The 19,122-nt window shown below is 41.2% G+C and overlaps 1 pseudogene; it reads left to right on the forward strand.

Moving 5' to 3' along the window:
- The first annotated feature begins 9,857 nt into the window (after positions 1 to 9,857).
- On the forward strand, positions 9,858 to 10,850 carry LOC114897955 (annotated as a pseudogene).
- Positions 10,851 to 19,122: the final 8,272 nt, after the last annotated feature.

Genomic DNA, 19,122 nt, shown 5'->3' on the forward strand with positions numbered 1-19,122 from the left:
CAACAAAGAGTAGCCCCCACTCGCCGCAACTAGAGAAAGCCTGCACACAGCAACGAAGAACCAATGCAGCCAAAAATTAATTAATTAATTGATTTTAAAAAATTTTTGTGACAGGTATTTTCCTGCAATCTGTTAAATTATAGTTTAGCTGAATATATAGAATTCTAGGTTAGCATTTGTTAATTTATCTTCTCAGAATTTTCAATAACATTCCAATTCCTTCTGGCTTCTATTAGTGCTGATAAGAAGTCCCTATGTATTGGGACTTCTCTGGTGGCACAGTGCTTAAGAATCCACCTGCCAATGCAGGAAACACAGGTTCGAGCCCTGGTCCGGGAAGATCCCACATGCCACAGAGCAACTAAGCCCATGCACCACAACTACTGAGCCTGCACTCTAGAGCCCGTGAGCCACAACGACTGAGCCCACGTGCTGCAACTACTGAAGCCCGCGCGCCTAGAGCCCATGCTCTGCAACAAGAGAAGCCACTGGAGTGAAAAGCCCACGCACCGCAACGAAGAGTAGCCCCCACTCCCTGCAACCAGAGAAAGCCCGCACACAGCAACGAAGACGCAACGCAGCCATAAATAGATAAATAAATTTATAAAGAAAAAAAAAGAAGTCCCTATGTATCAGTCTAATTGTCCTTAAGTACTCTGTCTCTTCTCTCTGGAAGACTTTAAGATTTCTCTTTGTCTTTGATCTACAGGTTTCCACAATGTTTCTAGATATAAATTTGGCTTTATTTATCTTGACCCAGACTGATAGTCACCTTTAATCTGAAGACTTATGTCTTTTTTTTCAATTCTAAAAATTGTCAGCCATTTCTTTTCAGATATTGCCTCTTCCCCATTCTGTTCTTTTTGATCCTATTAGATATATGTAGAAACTTTTCAGTCTAATCTCTCTCTCAGATTCAGTATCTCTTCTCTGTATACTGTACTGAGTGATTTTCTCAAATCTATCTTCCAATTTACTAATGTTATATTCTACTATTCCTAATCTACTATTTAACCTAACTATTGAGTTTTCATTCCAATGCTTATTTCCCAGAAGTTCTTAGTTCTTTTTCTAATCTCTCAGTTCATTTTTCATACTCTCCTGTTGTTCTGTGGGCTTTTTTTCCTTTCTTCTTCTCCTTAAGAACATTAAATATAGTAAGTATTAGGTCTATTTTAGCTAGTTCTACTATCTTCAGTTCTTGTGGTGTTACTTCTCCTCCTAGTTGCATCTGCTGCCTCCCTCACATGGTGATTCCTTTTCTTGTGTGATGTGCAATTTTTTTATCTTCAGCAGAGTTGTTTCTCTGGGAGTCCCATGTATAATCTCTGGTTATCTCTGGAGAAAAATTTCCATTTGTCTCTACCAGACTTCAGGTTCTATATCAGTATACATATAAATTTTTAATTTGGCATCACACAAGAATGATAAACCAGGATGCTACCTCCAGAGTTCCTGGGCTGGTGAGCCACATTTTTCTAATTCCTATTCTATGGATTGGGCAGTCTTACAAGGCTTCTGCTTCTATTCATTTGTCTCAGTTCCAGATCCCTACCTTACACAGTCCTGAGACCTCATCTCCTGACTTTGTGTGAGTGTTAAAATTCCAGAAGAATTACACACCTCTACCCTTTATTGTACATACCGTGTGTACGTGTGCACACACACACATGAGCCAGGCTTCTACCCCCACAACTCCCCAACTATACAATAAACCCTAGGGAGAAAACGCTTTTCCAATCCATTTGTTTAATACCTGGCATAGAGCCTATAACAGGTACTCAACAAATATATGATGGACAAATGAATGGATGGAGGGAGGGATGAAAGAATGAATAATACGAATTAATAACAGAATATACAGTCAGACCACCAAGGATAGATTCACCACATCTGCTTAAGAGAAGTGGATATTATTTCTATTTCCAATTTTTTTTAATTTCCTTAAAATAGTGCAGTTTCTATTATGGTAGAGATTTTTCTCTACATTATTACTAAGCTGTCTTTTAATCTTACTCTCAATCTTTTAACAAAGATATCTAATTATATAGAAGTATTCGAGTTTCCCAGAATTTGTGCTTTCACTGCCGAGGGCCCCCACAACCAAAAGAAAGAAAGTTTTGTTTAGTATGTAGAAGTTATTCAATAAATATATATTTATTGAACTTAATCTTTTTTTTTAAGATTTAATTTTATGTATTTATTTATTTTTGGCTGTGTTGGGTCTTCATTGCTGTGCGTGGGCTTTCTCTAGTTGCCACGAGCAGGGGCTACACTTCGTTGCGGTGTGCGGGCTTCTCATTGCAGTGGCTTCTCTTGTTGCAGAGCATGGGCTCTAGGTGCACAGGCTTCAGTAGTTGTGGCACGTGGGCTCTAGAGCACAGGCTCAGTAGTTGTTGCTCTGTGGCATGTGGGATCTTCCCAGACCAGAGCTCAAACCCATGTCCCCTGCATTGGCAGGCGGATTCTTAACCACTGTGCCACCAGGGAAGTCCACAAGACACAAATTATTATCTTCTCTTCCTATTCCTTTCCACAATCTCCTTGGACAAAAAATATGTGTGAATGGGTGGAGGAGGGTCTATATATTTCTTACATCATATCCTCCTGCTTCTTGATGTTAATCCTGTTAAGCCTTAAGTGTGTACAAGGTGCCTTCTCTATATGATGCGGACCCCTTTATGATCTGAGCTTTCTGGGCTCAGCTAGTGATGTATGAAATGGGAAATAAAGTAATTAGCAAACCCTCTATCTCTGCAACACCTGGCTAAGAGGTCAAGAGCTCACCCTCTCCTTCTCTAGGACAATAAACTTCATGGCTCCCCATTAGAGGTCTGCCCTTTGCAATAAAATATGACATAAGAGAGAAATTTTAATGCATCCACTTAACATTTGCAAAAATATTAAGCCAAGAACATTTGTTTGACAGGTTGGTTTTGAGTTTTGGTTTTTAGGTTCCTTCCCTTTCAGCAATCCTACCTTTTCCTTTTACAATTAATTCTTGAGTACATACACTATCCAAAGCAATCAGAAAGAGAGTCTGCACATGAGTATTCAGGGATGCATTTAGCTTGATTCCAAATCTCCTATCTGAATCCCAGTTCTGTGTCTTTCCCTGAATGGTCCATTAGGTCCTCAGACTCAGCAATAACCAAAATTGAATCCATTCACCTTTCCCCAAAATTAGCTTTGCTTCTTGACTTTCTTCTTTTATCAGCAGTTAAAAAAAAGAAAAGAAAAGAAAAGAAAAAATGAGTTTAGAACAGCAGTTCCCAACCTTTCCTGGTTCACAGCATCCTTAGTGTTTAGTTAATTTTATCACAGTGCCCCTAGGCCAAAAGAAATACTTAATAGTTCCATTCATTAAATAGCTAGATCCAAACAAATTTGTAAGTTGTATGTACTCACAACTTAATTATATTTGAAAAGTAATACACATAAAATTTTAAATGATATCTTATTTCTTAACCACATTTACTTGATAATGGTATATATGCACACATTGGGCACCACACAACCTCCGCAATCTTGGAACCAAATTGGACACCACTACCCTCACTTCCTGCTTCACAATCATTTTCCTGTGGTACTTGCTTTTCATCACAGCAACCGCCAAAAATCCAGCCTTGCAAAGATACAACAGCAGCAGAAGGAATGTATCATTATGATACTGACATTGTGACCTACATCAAGCTAGTAGTTCTTGTGATGTCCAGCAGTCACAGAATAAAATTATGTTTCCCTCAAAATTGTAAAATATCCTGCAACAGTCCCTGTGAATTCACTCTGGTGCCCCAGGGCACCTGAGCCACAGTTTGCGGACTGCAGGTTTAGAGTGATAGTTTGGTACATGCTTTGATAGATCATTGCAGTAATGACTCCCATGAATCATGCCTCCTGTATCCATGCTCTCAAGTCAATATGACTTGCTTTGGCCAATGGGACATTAGTAAATGGGACACAGGCAGAGGCTTGAAAAATATATGTACTTTGGGGTTTTCCCTCTCTTGCTGCTGGAAACCCTTCTGCTGCCACATGACACACTCAGGCTATCCCCCGGGGGATAAAAGACCTGGTGGAGAGAGGGCCTAGTCATCCCAGCCATCCCAGACATGTGAGTGAGGCCAACCTAGACCATTCAACTCAAGCCAAGATGACTCAGACTGAAAGAGCTGCCCACTGACCCACGGAATCATAGAACATAGTGAAACTTTTTTGTTTTAAACCATTATGTTTTGGGTGTTTTTTAGGCAGCCAAACTAAATGATAGGATGTTAAAACTATTGCACTTTATACTTTAGGCAATGGAAAATCAATGAGAATTTCTTAATTAAGTTGAATAGAGTTATTAAATACATGAATGCTTGATCATTCAATTATCCCCTTAAAATTCTTTTAGGAAAAACTCGTGATTTCCAGTCATAACCTCAGGAACAGATCCTGAAGTTCATAAACATTTCATTGCCAATGAGATTAGAAAATTGACTTCATTTCTTTGAATCACAGTTCCTAAAATTATAAGTGATCATTACTCTATAAGGAAGCCTGATTGTAAAGCAAAATGTGAATTTTAACTCGCTTGTCAAAAAGGTGACTAGAAACCTTGATGCAAAGTATAAGAATAGCCCCTTCAACCAGACGTCAGACCACTGACTACTATAACTAACTGGCCAAAACCCAGCTGTAAACTCAGAACCAATGGAAATGGCCTCACAGTGGCAGAAATGTCTGCCACAAGATACTGAGTCTTGCTTCTAATCAGAGCCATTCCCAACCAAATGCTATTTCAATATAGCAGGGTCTCAACCAGAACACACAGATTCTCAGATGGAACAGCTGTCAGCAGGGAAAGTAAGCCAACCATCTAAAAAACACAGGCATGGCCTTGAAAGTACAACCAGTAGCTGCTCTTTGGGACTACATGTTTCAATGTGCTCAGAGAACATCACCATTCAACAGCACAATAAAACATGTTCTTTATAAGAATGAGACTGCATCATCAAGAAAATATTGAATGCTTGTGGAAATAAATTGAAAGCCCTTCAGTAAGATTTCCATTAAAAATGATGAAGAAAAATAGTATAAATTCTTAAGGTAGTAAATGCTAGTTATCTAGAAACTTCACTTGTGTGGATAATTCCATTCCCCAGGAGCCATTGCGAATGGTGATGCTTTTGGCATCTCCATGAATTAGAGGTAACTCTGTGTACCAGCTCACCCCGAGCTTGTTAGTATCTACGGTTTTATTCGCATGAGTGGGAGAATTCTCCCAACCCTCAACGGCCCCAGGATGGCTGAGGCACTGGCTCTCCTCAGACATCAACACTGCTTCCTGGGAAGAAGACCACATGGGGCACTGGAGGAAGAGGATGACCATCGCCTCATTTGGGCCCACAGGTGAGCTCCTTTCTGACCAGGTGAGGCTCTGCAGAAAAGAGAGAGGGATGGAGTCAGTAGCCACAGATCACAAGGGGGCCGGGTCCTGTGCAAGAATCCATGTAAAGAGGTGTCCAGCAGAGAAAAGCTGACCCAATTCCAGGTGTACTGCCTGTGGCCAAGACCCTGCTCTCCCCACCAAGGAAACAGACAAAAGAAGGGAAAGCACACACCAGCCACCATGAGCACAGGAAACACAGCAGTGAAAACAGCCTATACAGAAGCAAACATGTATTTAACCCATTTTGTGTAGTTACAGAAGCTTTAGAAAATATGGATGAGGAAAGAAAGAGGAAAAGAACAGACCACGTACATACATAATAAGTGTGTTTGTATGCAGAATGCTATATTAGAATCTTTTCTTCATGTATCAATATGTGCTTCAATGAATTGTTTTGAATTGCTGCATCATATCCAATTTTGTTGACACATCTTTTTAATCAATCCCATGTTTTTGAATATCCAAATTCTATTTTGCCGTTGTTGTTATTTTTGGGGGGTGTCAGGAAGCCCCAGTTCAAGGCTAACTGAGCAATAGAGAGGAGACTGACAAGTGGAAATCAAAACATCAGCCTTATTTTTGATAAAAGCTGGATAGAGGACATGGATCAGGTATGCAGCCCACTGAGATTCCTAACGCAGTAGCTGGAATTAAACAGAATTTCCCAAACATGCACAGACATAGCTGGGAAACCACAGGGCTCCCCAGTGGAGGGAGGCCTTTCCCATGAAAGCTCCACCTGCAGGAAGCCGATGAGAGCGCATGGTCTCCACAGGCAGCCATCCCAAATCGCCTAAAAGTAGTCAACGCTACTATCCAATTGCAGAAAAAGACGATATAGATTTACATGCTACTGTCCAATTGCAGAGAAAGACGATATACACCCACAACAGCGATGGATCAAAGTGCTCTTTCTTCACATCCTTTTCTACTGTGACAGGTTCAAATGGTATCTCACTGTTGTTCGGTTTGCATTTCTCCATATGCAAATTTTTCTATATATATATTGGCCATTTTTATTTCTTCTTTACTGACTGCTTTGATATGCCCTTTGCCCATTTCTCTAGTGAGATCTTCGTATCCTTATTCATTTGTAAGATGCAAAAGTATTTAAGCAAGTCACTCTTCTTAATCTTAGAATTGTGATGCACGGGGTAGCAGTTAGAATCATAAGCCTGACAAAGCGTGACACTGATGTTGAGAGTGATCGTTTCCATATTTATTAAAACTTTTACTTATGCCAAAACAAGAACCTATTTGAAGAAGAGGTGGGTTTTTGGAAAAGGTCAAGGTCTATTGCCCACAGAAGTGCTTAGATTTAATATCTTCTGATATTAAGTCCATGCGCTGACATTTTTATTCCAAATTTTAAGATACTTGATTATTGATCCAGAAATTTCTAATATGAAAAAATCCTTATGGATGTACCTTATTTCATTGCATATTCAATACATGGAAATTTGAAATTCTGGAGAAAAGTGTAACTACTTGTTCTCTTTATTAAAAGTGCCATTAGAAACTTCAGGTGTAAACTACTGACTGAGGCAAGGCGCGCCGTCAAAATGATTGAACTCATACAGACGTTATAGAACAAACTGATAGTTCCAGGATGTTGATCCATAACTTGCCAAGAATAGCTACTTTATATTTTTAGGTATTACCATTGACCACTGACAAACAGAATACTCTTCAAAGAACTTTTATGGATTATTCAATAATATTTTTATAAAAGGTCTTAAAGCAATGGATATTGGACAACTGCTAGTAAACAATGCTTTCACAAAAATGTCTTTAGCTATTCTTTCTATTAAGAGAATAACCAAATCACTAAATTTTGGAATTCTAGAATCCCTGCTATTATGCTTTGTCCCAAAATCTTCCCTCCATCATCCTTATATTTCTCCATAAAGTATAAAAATGCCTGTTAGAGACTTTATCATTCATCACCATTCATTAATTCAACAGACATTTTTAAGAACCTGCTAACAAACATTCTTAAGAACTTAGCTATATTTGGAGCTAAGGATAAAGACAAGTGAAACAGTTTCTACCCCTCAAGGAAAACATGATCTATAGCTTACATAATGGGGGAGATAGGCAAGTGACAGAAAAAGAGAATTCACTGTGATATAATCAAGCACTGACTGCTGAGACAGCCCAATGGAGCAGCTACTAATCACGTCTGAGGGAATCAGAGGAGGCTTCCAGGAGGAAGTGATGAGTCACTGAGTCCTGCAGAATGAGCACATTCTATGCAGGGGAAGAAACCGAGGGTAATACAGGGGGCTGGTATAAAGGCACAGAGGCAGGATGGGTCACAACGTGGAGAATTACTATAAGGAGTTCGGTTTAGCTGAAGCATAGAGTTGGGGTAGGGACAGATGATGGTGAGAGACTGCACTACAGAAGGAATATTCCATCTTTACCTCTCAATGGATGCTGACAAAAATTGATGACGAAAAGAGTATTCATACCCTCCTCCTCCATTTCACAGTTAAAGAAACAAACCCAGTGTGATTAAGTGACTTGCCCAAGGTCATACATTTCTCAAATTACTAAGATAAAATTCCAATTTAGAAATTCTGATTCCAGAGCTCAGACTCATCTGCTAGTCATGAATGGATTTTATGCTATGCTAAGTAATTAAAATTTTACCTTGAGAAGGTCATGGGAGGCCAAGGATTTTAGGCAGGAGAATGACATGGTCAGTTGTACCTTTTAAAAGGAAGGCCCAGGTTACTGAGGGGAATAAACGGGGCTACATGTGATATGGAACTACTACCTACAGTTCTGCATGTTGTATCCTCTACAACCTAGGGAGGGCAATGAAATGTGGTCTGTGAATGGCACCCCGGAGTGTGTAGTGCTCGACCTACATGGCCAGATTTAGTGTAATTGCAAGTAAGGAGGCTAATAAAGAAGTACTTCAGACATGAAACGTAGGAAGGGTTGCGCTAAAGAAGGGCAATAGCAGAGAAAGGAAGGGGTCATAATGCAGAAATAATGATCTAAAATCAACAGGAGCTGGTGGCTGGTTGGATGAAAATGGTGATACAGAGAGAGAAGTCAAAGAGAAAATGATTTTAGTTTGTGTAGGTCTGGCTAAGTCGGAACCACATTTTAGAATTGCCTTCCCTATTTGGTTTGGGGTTAGATTTGGTTCTAGGTTAGAAACGTGCACAAGATTTGGGAAGTGAAAGGAAGCAACAGCCATTATGCCCTGAAGATAGTCACGGTTAGAGGTAAGATGAGTCAGACACAGAGAAATGGCAGATGCCAGACTGTCCTCACCCTCCTTCTCCACTCTGCAGCCTCTTCCACTTCCAGGGCCAGCAGCTTTACCCGTCTGCCTGACCCGCTGACCGACAGCAACCAGTGACCAGAGGCTGGAATGCAAATTCACAGAGGCAGTTGCTAGGACCAGGTCACAGCCTTGCACAGACCTCTACACCTGCCCCCTTAGGGGCCCCTCTCAGCAGACTCCCCTCAAGCTCTGACTTGCCCACTGTGCCAGTGCTTCAGGAGGACTACTTAGTGACTTCCCTGATTCACCAACTCTCCTTTCTGGACCCCTCCTTCTCCAGGTTCAGTGCCTGATCCCAGCAGGTTCTGTTGCAGCCATTTGAAAAAATGAATCTAAAATTCATATAGATCTGCAAAAGATGTGTAATAGTCAAAACAGCTTTAAAAAAGAACAAAATTGGAGGACTTACACCAGCTGATTTCAACACTTATTATAAAGGAATCTATATACAGAGCTGTAAAGATGGACACCCAAATTTTACAGGGGCAAAACATTTGGTAAAATTGTTGTGTGAGATGACTTGGAAAGCAGGCCACATGGCTAGTGAGGCCGTAGCTCTGGGCAAAGTGATTGGCAAGAGAATAACTGGGCTCACTTTCTTTGTACTGCATCAAAGCATTATAAGAAATGAGCTCAGGAAATAAGTGGCCGGTTTGCAAGCAGAAATTGAGGGTCCAGAAATTGGACGCCTGACTAGAAAAGCTGTATGATAGCTGTTAGACCCCGAACACAAAAGCCTATTAAAATCCAGCTTTCCTGCTGCCATTGGGCTAACCAAAGTTACTTGTGGTGAGGTTTGAGGGTGATGGTCCTGACTGAAGGGGTATGACAGCATCTCCCACTGTCCCTGACACAATTGTGAGGCCTCTGTTCACTCAACATCATGAGAGGAAACACAGACCTGAAGCAAAGAAATTTGGACCAGAGAAAACATATTCCAGGGCCACACCAGTCCTCCAGGAACTGCAGGCAGTGAGGCTGCCTCAGCCTCCCAAAATGCCCAAGCAACAAGATGGATGGGAGAAGGGCCTTGCCTTCATTCTGGATATGTTCGTATCCGGATAAACTCCATGCCTAAAAGATGTGCTGAAAATCCAAGCTCCAGAAATATGTGGAATGTTTCTTGGAACTGGGCCGCTAACAACTTTCAACTGTGCAAACAAAAGCATTGTAAATCAGGCTTTTCTAAGAAAAAGGTGCTCAAACATTCAGTAAGCTTGGTTACTAGTATTCTTAACAGGAATTTCTGTTCTTTCATTCTCAGTCACTTTATTACAAGTTAATCTTTTTAAATCCTACTTTGGATCATTCAAGCTTCTCAGAAGTACTTTGGATTATTAGAATTACAGACTTCGTTTTGAAATTGCTTTTCATAGGCTCAAAAAATCTTATAGTAGTGCCTTCTTTCATCCTGCTTTTTAAATCCAGGGCTTACTGGTGTATGCTCTTAGAAGAATTATGTCAGTTTTACTGAACTTTGTTCCCATATCAGTTTTGGTTTCATTACCTTATTTGCTTCAGGGAGTTTAATAATACAATTAGCTAGATTCTTGGGATATTACTGTCTTTATTCTACCTCATTTTATAGCTTTTGGGATTTTTGGAAATCTGAGAACTTTCAGATAGGTTTCGTGAATTTTTTTTTTTTTTGCGGTACGCGGGCCTCTCACTGCTGTGGCCTCTCCCGTTGCGGAGCACAGGCTCCGGACGCGCAGGCTCAGCGGCCATGGCTCACGGGCCCAGCCGCTCCGCGGCATGTGGGATCTTCCTGGACCGGGGCACGAACCCGTGTCCCCTGCATCGGCAGGCGGACTCTCAACCACTGCGCCACCAGGGAAGCCCCTGTGAATATTTTTTACACAGCCAAGTTACAGAGTGACTTATTTAGATGTGGATGATATTTGTTCAGTATGTCAAGGTGAATTTCAGAAAATTATTCTTCCCATCAGTCAGCATGTTTTTCTGAAGAATGCACTCATTGCCTTATGGTTTTACAGAGGGAATATATGTCCACTGTGCAGAACTGTGATTTCAGACCTTAGAAACAGATGGAAAGATGGGGCTGCCTCCTCGTACCTTCAAATACAATTAAGTCCTATGGACTATTAAAAAAACTAATTTCATTTGGTTACAATGACTATTAGTAGATCCATTCAGATGGATTTCAGTACTAAAAATTAAGAAAAATGTTTCCAAACACTTTTAGAATACCAGAACAAGATTTAAGCATGTTTTAATTCTTTTAATTTAAATGAGTGAAAGAACACTGCTTTTGAAAATATAATAGTCAACCCAATGTGTATGTCAACAATATTTCTTCAATCCTAATTACTTGACATATGATTGTGATGTAAAATTGTAAATGCGTTCTCTTGTTAATTTTACCAAAAACAGCAACTGGATAACTAACTATAACTAGTTGTTTTAGAGGAATTTGGGTATTCTTTTCTGACATTGTTTCAGAATAAAGAATATTTTTCATAATATTTTAAGATATCTCTTTATCCAAAATCTCAAAAATTTTTTAATTTTCATAAAATTTGTATTTTTAAATGAAAGTTCCATATGCTATATTTTACCTGCAACCATTAGATTTTCTAAGTGCATATTAATTTACTGAGGATGATGTATTTTAATATTGTATTACTCTTTGTAATATGATTAACAATCAATAAGAATTAATCATTTAAATTATTCCAAAACCTCAGTGTTGTTACAAAGTTACATTAATGGTGTGGCCGCCACCCAAACCTATTGTCCTCAAGGTAAACACCATTAAACTGAAAAAGAAGGGCATGGGGGCAAAGAAGCAAATAAATAAGACTTGAGAGCAACATCTAGGCAAAACTTTGAATATATTTACTGGCACGTGGAACTGACTAGAAGCTAACAGATCAAAAACCTTCTAAATTTTTGGGTGAACTGCACTGCCAAATAAACATGATCTCAACCTGAAAAAGCCTGTGGCTATTTGAACATTAAAACCATCTCAGGACCTCATGCTTGCACAAGCAGAAAGCAGGCTGTGAAAGTTGTACAGCCCTCATGAAGAATAAACTCCCCAATGTCCTCTTCAGGCGCAGCCATGGAATATAGGACATGGAAGACCCACCCAGAGGATGGACCAAGTGGACAAGGGAGTTCCAAGAGGAGAGCAGAATCAGAATCTAAACAAGGACCTTCCCCACCCACAGGGCAGGAGACCTTCCTGAACCTGCTCAGCAGGATATCATGTGTCCCAGCAACTAATAACTGTCTTCCATTCTTTTGTTTTCCAAGAGAGATTTTATTGTAGTTACCCCTTCTCTGATCCGCCGTATATTGAGTGGGAGAAGGGATGAACAACTTATCTTTTTATTCACAGATCTCCACAAGGAGCCCCATCCAGACACCACAGACATCATCTGAAGATCCTAAACTTTGTACTGCTACATTGACTTCATGTGTCTTGGAGTTGCCTCCTGTGGAAAAAGAAGGTGTTCTACAAAAGGAAGAAAGAATAGGATAGGAAATTTGTGACCAGAAGGAAAGACTGTGGAGGATACTGGTTAGTAAGTCACCAAAAACTACTTCCTTTTTCTCCTGGGCACACTGCTAGATTACACTTCCCAGTCTCCTTTATGGCTAGACATGGCCCTGTGTCAGTTCTGACCAATGAAACGTGACATCCGTTGCTTCCAGGCCTGGTCCATTTAGCTCTTGATTCGTGACCCTACATGGCCTTTGCCTTCCAGCTGGCTAGACTGGAGATGACTAGGACAACCTTGAGAGTCATGATGTGAAGATGGAGCAGCCACGGGATAGAGGAAACCTGTCTCCCTGAAACATGTGGAGAAAGGCCACCCTCCAGGAGTGACTGTATTGTACTATTATCTGAGCAAAACATAAATATTCTTTAATCATACTAAGTGTCCGAGGCTTAGGAGTTTATCTGTTACAGTCACTGATGTATGCACAGCAGAGGGAACAGCACAGGCAAAGATAGGATTGAAATAGATGACATAGCCTGAGAAGGGTGAGGAGTTCCCTCTGGCTGAAATGTAGACACCGGGGGGAGAGTTGCAGAGGGTGAGCTTAAAAGGGTTAGCTAGCGTAAATGCTGCCAGTAATCTGCCTTTTCTGAGGCAATTGAGAATCCAAATCTTTTACACACTGTTGCCCCCCAAAATTGAGAACATGAAATGTAATCACCAAGCTGACAACAGCTTTTGCAGTCTGTTAAAGCTACAACTCATACCAAAATGGATCCTGCTGAATTCAGTAAGAAAATCGAGAATCAATAACCTTGAGAGGAAAAAGTCAATTTTTAAATCTTTATGAAACCGTGTGTGTGTGCTCACACATGCACGCACACACACACACATGCACGTGTGTGGTGTGTTTTCAAGTAATGAATGATATTCACGCAACAAAACGAGGTTGGCTTCAATTAATGTCACATTTTCCAAGCTCCTTCCAGGTGGCAAGTGTCCGACTAGGTGTCTATGACAGGAAGATAAATAAATGACTTACCAGGACTTGGAATCACTCACAGACTAATACAATTGGTAGGCACGTAAACAGATTAACCAGGATACATGAGGACACATGCTATTATAAAAACAGGACCCACTAGAACTACAAGGGTTAGGGAAGAATCACGGGCAACTGAACTTCCTTAGCCTGATACTGAAGATGCTTCTTGATCGGACCCAACCTACCTTTGCAGGCTGAAATATCACTACATTTCTTCACACAATTAGTTGCTCTCATACCCATACTCCACTTTTCCACCTCCATGCCTTGCCTTCTGCCTCAAATTCTCTCTGACCCATTGCTGGTCACTGTTTAAGGTGCTAATAAGATTCCACTCATAAAATCTTCCCTGGTCCCAGTGCGGTGGGCTCTCCCTTCTCGCATCAGCTCTCTCTGCCTCGGTAACTTACCACTCTCTGCTGTGCATAATAGCTATTTACGGACTTCCTGGTCTTGTCTGTGGAGACTAAACTGTAAACCCCCTGAGGACCAGGAATGTTTCTAGTCCTTTTTTATACTCCCAGTACCAGGTATAGCACTTTGTATGTACCTAGTGGATGTTCAATAGATATTTTCTGAATATTAAAATTTTAAACCCAAAACTCACTCCCTGCTGACTCTACACACACCAGTAGTCACTGTACTCTTTGGTCCAGAGCTTAAATGTTGAGTGATATATGATGTTTTCTCATGAGAGGAAGGTAATTTTGTAAGAGGATTCAGTGATAATGAACAAGAAAATAAAAATAGTGCCTACTTATTTCACAAAAATTAAGACAGTTCAATAGACAATAGCTTACTGATTAGAAAGATTGAATGTAAACTTTACTGCAAAAAAATCTTTTCTGGAAGAATCTCTGTTAACTTGTAAAATATCATGTTCAGGAGGAGCTTCAAGATGGCGGAAGAGTAACACATGGATATCACCTTCCTCACCACAAATACATCAGAAATCCATCTACATGTGGAACAACTCCTACAGAACACCTACTGAACTCTGGCAGAAGACCTCAGACCTCACAAAAGGCAAGAAACTCCCCAAGTACATGGGGAACAGACACCCTCAGGCGACCTACACGCAAAGGTGGAGTTAAATCCAAAGCTGAACCCCAGGAGCTGTGCGAAAAAGAAAAGAAAGGGAAATTTCTCCCAGCTGCCTCAGGAGCAGTGGATTAAATCTCCACAGTCAACTTGATGTACCCTGCATCTGTGGAATACCTGAATAGACAACGAATCATCCCAAAGTGAGGAGGTGGACATTGGGAGCAACGATATATTTTTTTTCCCCTTTTTCTCTTTTTGTGAGTGTGTATGTGTATGCTTCTGTGTGTGATTTTGTATGAATAGATTAGCTTTTACCATTTATCCCAGGGTTCAGTCTCTCCATTTGTTTGTTTGTTTGTTTGTTTTAGTATAGTTTTTAGCTCTTGTTATCATTGGTGGATTTGTTTTTTGGCTTGGTTGCTCTCTTCTTTCCTTTTTTTTATTTTTTAAATTTTTTTAATAATTATTTTTTATATTAATAAATTTATTTTATCTTATTTTATTTCATTTTATTCTATTATATTTTGTTTTATCTTCTTTCTTTCTTTCCTTCTTTCTATTTTTCTCCCTTTTATTCTGAGCCATAGGGATGACAGGCTCTTGGTGCTCCAGCCAGGCATCAGGGCTGTGCCTCTGAGGTGGTAGAGCCAAGTTCAGGACACCGGTCCACCAGAGACCTCCCAGCTGCACCTAATAGCAAATGGCGAAAATTTCCCAGAGATCTCCATCAACGCCAAGACCCAGCTCCACTCAACGACCAGCAAGGTACAGTGCAAGACACCCTATGCCAAACAACTAGCGAGACAGGAACACAGCCCCACCCATTAGCAGACAGGCTGCCTAAAATCATAATAAGGTCACAGAAACCCCAAAACACACCACCAGACATGGACCTGCCCACCAGAAAGACAAGATCCAGCCTCATCCAGCAGAACACAGGCACTAGTCCCCTCCAACAGGAAGCCTACACAAGCCACTGAACCAACGTTACCCACTGGAGGCAGACACCAAAAACAACGGGAACTACGAACCTGCAGCATGCTAAAAGGAGACCCTAAACACAGTAAGTCAAGCAAAATGAGAAGACAGAAAAACACACAGCAGAAGAAGGAGCAAGGTAAAAACCCACCAGCCCTAACAAATGAAGAGGAAAGAGGTAGTTTACCAGAAAAAGAATTAGAAAAATGATAGTAAAGATGATCCAAAATCTTGGAAATAGAATAGACAAAATGCAAGAAACATTTAACAAGGACCCAGAAGAACTAAAGAGCAAACAAATAGTGATGAACAACACAATAAATGAAATTAAAAATTATCTAGAAGGGATCAATAGCAGAATAACTGAGGCATAAGAACGGATAAGTGACCTGGAAGATAAAATAATGGAAATAACTACTGCAGAGCAGAATAAAGAAAAAAGAATGAAAAGAACTGAGGACAGTCACAGAGACCTCTGGGACAACATTAAACACATCAACATTCAAATTATAGGGATCCCAGAAGAAGAAGAGAAAAAGAAAGGGACTGAGAAAATATTTGAAGAGATTATAGTTGAAAACTTCCCTAATATGGGAAAGGAAATAGTTAATCAAGTCCAGGAAGCACAGAGAGTCCAATACAGGGTAAATGCAAGGAGAAACACGCCAAGACACGTATTAATCAAACTATCAAAGGGAAGGGAAAAACAGTAAGGGAAAAACAACAAATAACATACAAGGGAATCCCCATAAGGTTAACAGCTGATCTTTCAGCAGAAACTCTGCAAGCCTGAAGGGAGTGGCAGGACATATTTAAAGTGATGAAAGGGAAAACCTACAACCAAGGTTACTCTACCCACCAAGGATCTCATTCAGATTTGATGGAGAAATTAAAACCTTTACAGACAACAAAAGCTAAGAGAATTCAGCACCGCCAAACCAGCTTTACAGCAAATGCTAAAGGAACTTCTCTAGGCAGGAAATTAAGAGAATGGTAATAGGAACATACATGTCGATAACTACCTTAAATATAAGTGGATTAAATGCTCCAACCAAAAGACACAGACTGGCTGAAGAGATACAAAAATAAGACCCGTGGGCTTCCCTGGTGGCGCAGTGGTTGAGAGCCCGCCTGCCGATGCAGAGGACACGGGTTCATGCCCCGGTCCAGGAAGATCCTACATGCCGCGGGCCGGCTGGGCCCGTGAACCATGGCTGCTAAGCCTGCGCGTCCGGAGCCTGTGCTCCACAATGGGAGAGGCCACAACAGTGAGAGGCCCACGTATCGCAAAAAAAAAATAAAATAAAATAAGACCTGTATATATGCTGTCTACAGGAGACTCACTTCAGACCTAGGGACACATACAGACTGGGAGTGAGGGGATGGAAAAAGATATTCCATGCAAATGGAAATCAAAAGAAAGCTGGAGTAGCAATTCTCATATCAGACAAAATAGAATTAAAAACAAAGACTATTACAGGAGACAAAGAAGGGTACTACATAATGATCAAGGGATCAGTACAAGGAGAAGATATAACAATTGTAAATATTTATGCACCCAACATAGGAGCACCTCAATACATAAGGCAAATACTAACACCCATAAAAGGGGAAATCGACAGTAACACAATCATAGTAGGGGACTTTAACACCCCACTTTCATCAGTGGACAGATCATCCAAAAGGAAAATAAATAAGGAAAAAAAACTTTAAATGACACATTAAAAAAGATGGACTTAATTGATATTTATAGGACATTCCATCCAAAAACAACAGAATACACTTTCGTCTCAAGTGCTCATGGAACAGTCTCCAGGATAGATCATATCTTGGGTCACAAATCAAGCCTTGGTAAATTTTAAAAAATTGAAATCATATCAAGTATCTTTTCTGACCACAATACTATGAGAATAGATATCAATTACAGGAAAAAATCTGTAAAAAATACAAACAAATGGAGGCTAAGCAATACACTACTTAAAAACCAAGAGGTCACTGAAGAAATCGAAGAGGAAATCAAAAAATACCTAGAAATAAATTACAATGAAAACACGACGGCCGAAAACCTATGGGATGCAGCAAAAGCAGTTCTACGAGGGAAGTTTACAGCAACACAATCCTACCTTAAAAAACAAGAAACACCTCAAATAAACAACCTGACCTTACATCTAAAGCAATTAGAGAAAGAAGAACAAAAAAAAAACCAAAGTTAGCCGAAGGAAAGAAATCATAATGGTCAGATCAGAAATAAATGAAAAAGAAATGAAGGAAACGATAGCAAAGATCAATAAAACTAAAAGCTGGTTCTGGGGCGTCCGGGAAGATGGCAGCAGAGTAAGACATGGAGATCACCTTCCTCCCCACAGATACACCAGAAATACATCTACATGTGGAACAACTCCTACAGAACACCTACTGAACGCTGGCAGAAGATCTCAGACCTCCCAAAAGGCAAGAAACCCCCCACGTACCTGGGTAGGGCAAAAGAAAAAAGAGCAAACAGAGACAAAAGGATAGGGACAGGACCTGCACCAGTGGAAGGGAGCTGTGAAGGAGGAAAGGTTTCCACACACTAGGAAGCCCCTTCGCGGACGGAGACTGCGGATGGCGGAGGGGGAAGCTTCGGGGCCGCAGAGGAGAGCACAGCAACAGGGGTGCAGAGGGCAAAGCAGAGAGATTCCCGCACAGAGGATCAGGGCCGACCGATACTCACCAGCCCGAGAGGCTTGTCTGCTCACCCGCCGGGGCAGGCGGGGCAGGGAATTGAGGCTCGGGCTTCCGTCGGAGCTGGTGTTGGTGAGGTTGGCGGCGTGAAAACAGCCTGCAGGGGGTTAGTGCGCCACGGCTAGCCGGGAGGGAGTCCGGGGAAAAGTCTGGACCTGCCGAAGAGGCAGGAGACTTTTTCTTCCTTCTTTGTTTCCTGGTGCGCAAGGAGAGGGGATTAAGAGCGCTGATTAAAGGAGCTCCAGAGACGGGTGCGAGCCGCGGCTAAAAGCGCGGACCCCAGAGACGGGCATGAGACACGAAGGCTGCTGCTGCCGCCACCAAGAAGCCTGTGTGCGAGCACAGGTCACTATCCACACTCCCCTTCCGGGGAGCCTGTGCAGCCCGCCGCTGCCAGGGTCCCGGGATCCAGGAACAACTTCCCAGGGAGAACGCATGGCGCACCTCAGGCTGGTGCAACGTCACGCCGGCCTCTGCTGCCACAGGCTTGCCTGGCACTCCATGCCCCTCCCTCCCCCCCGGCCTGAGTGAGCCAGAGCCCCCGAATCAGCGGCTCCTTTAACCCCGTCCTGTCTGAGCGAAGAACAGAGGCCCTCCGGCAACCTACACGCAGAGGCGGGGCCAAATCCAAAGCTGAGCCCCTGGGAGCTGTGAGAACAAAGAAGAGAAAGGGAAATCTCTCCCAGCAGCCTCAGAAGCAGTGGATTAAAGCTCCACAATCAACTTGATGTACCCTGCGTCTGTGGAATACCTGAATAGACAACGAATTATCCCAAATTAAGGAAGTGGACTTTGGGAGCAAGATTTATGATTTTTTTCCCTTTTTCCTCTTTTTGTGAGTGTGTATGTGTATGCTTCTGTGTGAGATTTTGTCTGTATAGCTTTGCTTCCACCATTGGCCCTAGGGTTATATCCGTCCGTTTTTTTGTTGTTTTTTTTTTTTAATTTTCTTTCTTAATAATTATTTTTTATTTTAATAACTATATATTTTATCTTACTTTATTTTATTTTACTTTATCTTGTTTCTTTTTTTTCCTTCCTTCCCTCCTTCCTTCCTTCCTTCCTCCCTCCCTCTTTCCCTCCCTCCTTCATTTTCTTCTTTCTTTCTTTCTTTCTACTT

This window comes from Monodon monoceros, unplaced genomic scaffold, assembly GCF_005190385.1.
Source record: "Monodon monoceros isolate NGI ecotype Baffin Bay Population unplaced genomic scaffold, NGI_Narwhal_1 Super_Scaffold_18, whole genome shotgun sequence".
NCBI lineage: Eukaryota > Metazoa > Chordata > Mammalia > Artiodactyla > Monodontidae > Monodon > Monodon monoceros.